The following is a 7,405-nucleotide window of genomic DNA, read 5'->3' as shown; positions in this document are numbered from 1 at the left end:
CTTAGCAGCGCATGGCCGACCCTGGTCGCGCGTGGCAGGCCCTGGACACGCATTACCCTGGCAAAGTGGCTAGGCCTGGCTGCGGCTGCCCTCGGTGGCCGTAGTTGTAGATGTCTGCTATGGGTTTATATTCCCTAATTTAATTTTTGATTTATTATCATACGGTATTATCTAAATTTGTAATGTTGTTTGTGTAGATCTAGCTTGGTGTTTGTGATTTATTATCATATGGTACGTTATGATTAATTGTAATAAATCCAATATTTTCATAACAGTTCTTGTTGATCTTCCCTGTAGCATCCTTGTACTGATATGTGTTCATTTCTAAATTTTATCATACTAATATTTTATATATATGCGTGTTTCTTCATTTTGATAAAGTGCTCTTTGTTACTTTGTCTTCGATGGTAAGATTTATGTGTATTAGTTTCTAATAGTATTTAAATAAATAAATGCAGGTAAAATGCAAAATGAAAGAAGTTGGATGTATAACAAGAATTTGCCTGATCGTCGAGATTTAACTAATGAGTTTATCACTGGCTTGAGGAAATTTTTAAATTTTGCATCTAGTCAAGTTAAGTATATGAATGATAATAAGATAAGGTGTCCGTGTAGAAAGTGTCACAATGGCAAATTTTTAGCCTTCGATAAAGTTGAAGAACATCTTTGTAGATTTAGTTTTATCCCGAATTACTATAATTGGACATGTCATGGTGAACCGTTCATATATGATGAGGATTATGGATGGAATATCTAAGTCTCTTTTAGTTGGGATCAGAGTTATTATGAACAATTAAATCCATATCAAAAAATGGTAATTGATGCAAGAGGTCAGAATTTCGTTCCCGAAACATTTGGTGCAAGTTCTAGTTTCCCTCCAACAGTTGAACAATTGTTTACTACTTATACATCACCATTGGAGGAGTTAGAAGTACCAGGTGTGGATGAAACATATCGCAAATTTCAAGAAGTGTTGAGTGCTGCAGATGAATCATTATGGGTTGATTGTGATAATCAAACTAAATTATCTCTCACCGCAAGACTATTAAATATAAAGACAGATCATAATGTGTTGCAAGATTGCTTTAATGCTTTTGGTCAAGCTTTTGATGACTCATTGCCACGTGATCATATTTTTCTTCCTAATTTTTACAATATGAAAAAACTGGTGAAAGAATTAGGTCTTCCGATGGAAAGAATTGATGTTTGCAGAGATGGTGTTAGAGAGAATCAATGAAAAGCCCATCTTGGTGTTTAAGAGGGGGTCGACCCAAGGCTTGGTGACCAAGCCAAGGGTCGACCACTATCTTCTCTAAAGTGGCCGGCCATAAGTTTTGCAAAGGGGGTCGGCCACATAATTCAAATTATGAGGGGTGTTTTAAATTTTTAAAATCTTCTCTTTGTAGATATCTACAAGTTTTAAAAGAGAGATTTTAAATTATAAAACTTTTCTTATTTGAATTAGGCCACATGGTTTAAAATAAAGTTTAAAAGTTTTAAAACTTTCCTTTTTTAACCATCCTCATGGTTTTTAAAAAGGGAGTTTTAAGTTTGAAACTTTCCTTTATTGTCACCATGTTAAAAAATGAAATTTTAAATGAGAAGTTTTAAATTTTAAAATTTGTTTTAAAATAAAGAAAACTTTTTTTTTTAAACATCCACATTAGGAGATTAAAAGAGAGCTTGTAAAATTTTATAAGAGCTTTCCTTCTTTGCCTATAAAATTTTTACAAAATTTTTATTTCCTTCCTCTTAGGGCCGGCCACCCTTGCTTGGTGCCCGAGCAAGGGGTTGGCCAATCAATTTAATCAATCAAAGAGGAGAAAAAGGAATTAAAAAGGAGGAAAGGAAAAATAAGAGGAAGATTTTAATTTTTTTTATAAAAATCTTTCCTTGTATGTCTTGGGCAAGTATTATAAAAGAAGGGGAGGAGATGTCTCACGATACATCAATTCTTATTCTCTTACTTGTGCTCCCTCTTGTGGCCGACCCTCTCCCCTTTCCTTTCCCCTTGCTCTCTTTTATTTCTTTATGGTGGTGGTGGCCGGATTTTAGAGGAGGAAGAAGCTTTTGGGTGGTGTTTATCTTGGAGGTTCGTCGCCCACACGACACCCAAGAGGAGGCGAGGAATACGGCAGAAGATCTCGAGGTTATTAGCATACAAAGAAAAGGTATAACTAGTAATTATTTTTCGCATCATGCTAGTTTTTTATTTGTATGAATTCCAAACACAAGAGACATATGATTCTAGAGTTTCGAATTTGTGATTCGAGTTTGTGTTTTTTTTGTTTTTCGAACTTGTGATTCGATTGTTCTTTTTGGTTAAACCTAGAGTTATATAAGGAAATTAAATATTAGCTTTTCTTAAAAGGCTTTGTCTAGGCGGTGGTGGATGATCCCATACCCAAGAAGGACTATTGCCTCGCCATGCAGTCCTGGAAGCCAATTTTGAAAATTAATATTTAATTGAATTTATAACATAGGTGGATTTGGATCAATAATGTTAAGTATCATTTGCGATCCAAATCTAAACATTAAGAACAGATAAGTTAAATTTGGAATCAATAATGTTAAGTTCCGTTTGTGATTCCTAATTTAATTTCTAAAGAACACAATAGGTTGTTTAGGAAAGGTTTGACACTTGTACAAAATTTTTGTAAAGTGGAGCCAGTACAATCTTCCTAGGACCAACCAACACTTCTATTCCCCTCTCGATCACTATGTACCCAAGGAAGCAGTCACTCTTTACTCCAAACATGCACTTGTTTAGATTCAACTTTATTCTATATGCCCTCAGAGTTCAGCAAGTTTCTTCAATATCTGCGCAAAGGTCAGCAGCTCAAAGAGATTTTATTAAGATGTCATCGACATATACCTCCATGTTGCGACCAATCTGCCGTCGAAACACCTTGTTCATCAATCTTTCATAAGTGGTGCCGACATTCTTTAGTCCGAACGACATCACATTGTAACAGTATGTCCAGTCGGTTGTAATGAAGCTGATCTTCTCTTGATTTTCACAAGCGAGCAGCACTTGGTGGTAGCCCTAGTACGTGTCGAGTATTCAGATCAGCTCATAGCCTGTCGTAGAGTCCACCATTTGGTCTATTTGGGGCAGAGAATAAAAGTCCTTCGGGCAGACTTTGTTTAAATTGTGAAAGTCAATATAGACTCGCCACTTGTTGCCCGACTTGGAGACTAGCACAACGCTGGCAAGCTAGCTTAGAAATTGCACCTCGTGGATATATGACCGACTTCCAACAATTTCTCTATCTCCGCTCGGATGATTTGATTTTGCTCCAAGCTGAAGTCCCTCTTTATTTGTTTCACTAGTCGAGCGTTCAATCGAATCTAAAGCTCGTACTGAGTCACATTCGGCGAGATGTCCGGGAGCTCGTGTGTCGACTAGGCTAGCATATCATGGTTTCGCCTAAGACAGGCGACCAGCTCCACCTTCTTCTCGACTTTCAGGTCGGCGACGATGAATGTAGTGGCTTCTGACCAGCTAGGATGAATATGAACTTCCTCCTTCTCATCATAAACCAATGCAGACAGTTCCTCCATGATTGTGTTCACCTCTAGACGCTGAGTCTTCCAAGTGGCCTTTACCTCTGACTTGACTATCTCGACATAGCACCGCCGAGCAACCAATTGGTCGCCCTTGACTTCGCCTACCACATTACCCACCAGAAACTTGATCTTCTGACAAAAGATGGACAAAAAGGCACGGAACTCGTTCAGGGTCGGTTAGCCCAATATTATTATTGGTTAGTCATAGGAAAACGTACTGATTCCACTGTACAAAAATTTTGTACAAGTGTCGAACCTTTCCTTAAATAACCTATTGTGTTCTTTAGAAGTTAAATTAGGAATCGCAGACGGAACTTAACATCATTGATTTCAAATTTAACTTATCTGTTCTTAATGGTTTAGATTTGAATCGCAAGCGGAACTTAACACTATTGATTCAAATCCACTTATGTTATTAATTTCATTAAATATTAATTTTCAAAATTGGCTTCCAGGACTGCATGCCGAGGCACATGGCCTTCTTGGATATGGGAGCAACCACCACCGCCTAGACAAAGCCTTTTAAGGAAAGCTAATATTTAATTTCCTTAAATAACTCTAGGTTAACCAAAAAGAACAATCGAATCATAAATTCGAAAACAAAGAAAACACAAACTCGAAAAATAAATTTGAAAAACTAGATCTAATGCCTCTTGTGTTTGGAATTCTTACAAAAAGAAATAACTAGCATGATGCGGAAAACAATTGCTAATTATACCTTCTCTTTGTAAACTAATGACCTCGAGATCTTCTGCCGTATTCCTCGCCTCGCCTTGGACGTCGTGTGGGCGACGATCCTCTAAGATGAACACCACACAAAGAGCTTTCTTCTTCCTCCTCTAAAATCCGGCCACCACCACTAATTTAGGAATCAAAGAGAGCAAGGGAAGAGGAAGGGGAGAGATTCGACCATTATGAGAGAGCACAAGCAAGAGACTAGAATTAGATGCCTTCTTCTTCTTCTTCTTCTTCTTCTTCTTCTTCTTCTTCTTCTCCTCCTTCTTGTATCCGACCACTTAAAGAAACCACAAGCAATATGTGGCCGGCCCTAGCATGATAAAGAGCTAGGGGTCAGCCCTAAGGAGGAGACTAGAGAGAAGAGAGAGAAAAAACATTAACCCATGAAGCCTCACCTCCCCTTCTTTTATAATACTTGCCCAAGGTAAATAAGGAAAAACTTTTTACAAAAATAAAATCTTCCTGATGTTTTTCCTTTTTCCTTTTTTATTTTTCCTTTTCTTTCCTCTTGATTGAATCAATCACCAATCATAGATTAGTTTTAATTTGATTGGATGATGATTTAATCCTATTGGTCGGCCCCTTGCTTGGGCACCAAGCAAGGCCCAAGCAAGGGTGGCCGACCCCTATAAGGAAGGAAATATATTTTTTTTTATAAAATTTTACAAGAAGAAATCCTCTTATAAAATTTTACAAGTTCTCTTTCAATTTCCTAAAGTAGGAGTTAAAAAAGAAAAGTTTTAAAAATTAAAACCATGTTTTAAAATTTAAAACTTCTCTTATAAAATTTCTTTTTTTTAACATGGTGATAGAAAATTTAAATTTTAAAACTTCTCTTCCTTTTTTTTTTAAACCATGAGGATGGTTAAAAAAGGAAAGTTTTAAAACTTTTAAACTTTCTTTTAAAACATGTGGCCTAATTCAAATAAGGAAAGTTTTTAAATTTAAAATCTCTCTTTTAAAACTTATAGTTTTCTACAAAGAGAAGATTTTAAAAATTCAAAAACACCCCTCCTTGTTTGAATTATTGTGGCCAACCCTTCCTATGCTTGGACACCAAGCATAGGGCTGGCCCTCTTGAGAGGTAGTTCAGATCCTTTGTCCCCATTTCTCTCTGTCCCTGTGTCCCACTGCCGATCGGACGGATCAGATTACATCTCAATGCATCATGACATCTTTAAGATGTGTGCAGTATCCTCGTGATATGCAAGACATCCTTGAGATGTAATCTGACCCGTCCGATCGACAGTGGGACACGGGGACAGAAAGAAACAGGGACAGAGGATCCGAACTGCTTGAGAGGAGATGTGGCCGGCCATTTCTTAGTCACCAAGCAATGGACCGACCCCCTTCTTGGTCACCAAGATGGATCTTTCTTTGGATGGACTTGAGGGTTTAATGAGGCTACGATAGGGGCCTAGAGGAGAAATTGGTTTTGGCCTTTCGATGAGCTTGAGTATCCCGTGTTCGCCCCGAACACACAACTCAAGTTCATCGATAATAACTCATTCTACTAGAGAGTTATTATCGCACTACCGCACCAATCCCAAATTACATTATGGGCTCCTTCTTATCATGAGTGTGTTAGTCTCCCTGTGTTTAAGATAACGAATGTCCACTAATTAAGTAAGTTACTGACAACTCACTTAATTAATATCTAGCTCCAAGAGTAGTACCACTCAACTTCATTGTCATGTCGGACTAAGTCCACCTGCAGAGTTTTAACATGACAATCCTTATGAGCTCCTCTTGGGGACATTCTCAACCTAGATAACTAGGACACAAATTCCTTCTATAGTCAACAACACACACTATAAGTAATATCATTTCCCAACTTATCGGACTTATTGACTTATCGAGTTAAATCTCACCCATTGATAAGTCAAAGAAATAAATACTAAATATATGTGTTTGCTATTATATTAGGATTAAGAACACACACTTCCATAATAACTAAGGTCTAGTTCTTTTATAAAGTCAGTACAAAAAGAACTTACCTAAAATGATCCTACTCAATACACTTGGAGTGTATCAGTGTAATTTATTAGTTAAGATAAACTAATACTTAATTACACTACGACTACTTCAACGATTTATTCCTTTCCATCTTAGTCACGAGCAACTGTTTATAATTTATAAAGAACCAACAACATGATCTTCTGTGTGTGACACCACACACCATGTTGTCTACTATATAAATTAATTGAACAAATTACATTTAACAAATAAATATAGATATTTGACCATTGTAATTCTTTCTTTCTAAATAAATGTTTATACAAAAGCTAGGCTTTTAGTATACACTCTAACATATTACATTATAGGCGGACGACGCATCAACCATGATGAAGTTTGTGGTCCTTGTCCTCTTGAGAGGTTCCTCTCTAAGCGATATGGCCAGCCGAGCCTGACCTATCGACAATACTTCATTGCATATGAACCCATACAACGGGGTTGTCATGGGCTGTAACTCGCTTTGGTGGATTTACAACTGGTCGAACGCCTTCTTGAAGATGATATTCACCAAGCTACCTGTATCCACAAAAGTTTAGTGAATAGTATAATTAGCTATTATCGCTTGGATGATTAAAGCGTCATTGTGAGGGATCTCTACTCCATCTCGGTCTCGAGGGCCAAAACTATTCTCTGGTCCCTCGGTCTTCTCTCTGTTGTACCCCATAACATGTATCTCTAGTCGTCGGGCGTGCAACTTCCTTGTCGCTTGGAATCACCGTCGGTTGGCCCTCCGACGATCATTCTGATTTCATCCAGAGTGGCGTTGCTTTGATTTTTCTCATCTCGAGTCGAGGGTCTTGTCCGCTCAGCAAAAGCTCGAGCGGGACTTGCGTTACCCCTCCGTTGAGGCTGACGCTGCTCAGCCGCCATTCTTTCTTCTTCCCGCCGCTCATATGATCGATGGTGATGATGTCGATCGGGAGATGGTGATGATGTCGATCGGGAGATGGTGAGCGAAAGTGATATCCCTGAGGAGGCGGTTGACTGGAAATTGGCCTCAAATCATAGCAGTCGCGGGTGTTGTGTGTCGTCGATTGATAGAACGAGCAAAACAATGCCATCCAAGTCCTGCCTTTAGCAG

This window comes from Zingiber officinale, chromosome 6B (genome assembly GCF_018446385.1).
Source record: "Zingiber officinale cultivar Zhangliang chromosome 6B, Zo_v1.1, whole genome shotgun sequence".
Classification (NCBI taxonomy): Eukaryota; Viridiplantae; Streptophyta; class Magnoliopsida; order Zingiberales; family Zingiberaceae; genus Zingiber; species Zingiber officinale.
Note: the sequence above shows the minus strand (reverse complement) of the source record.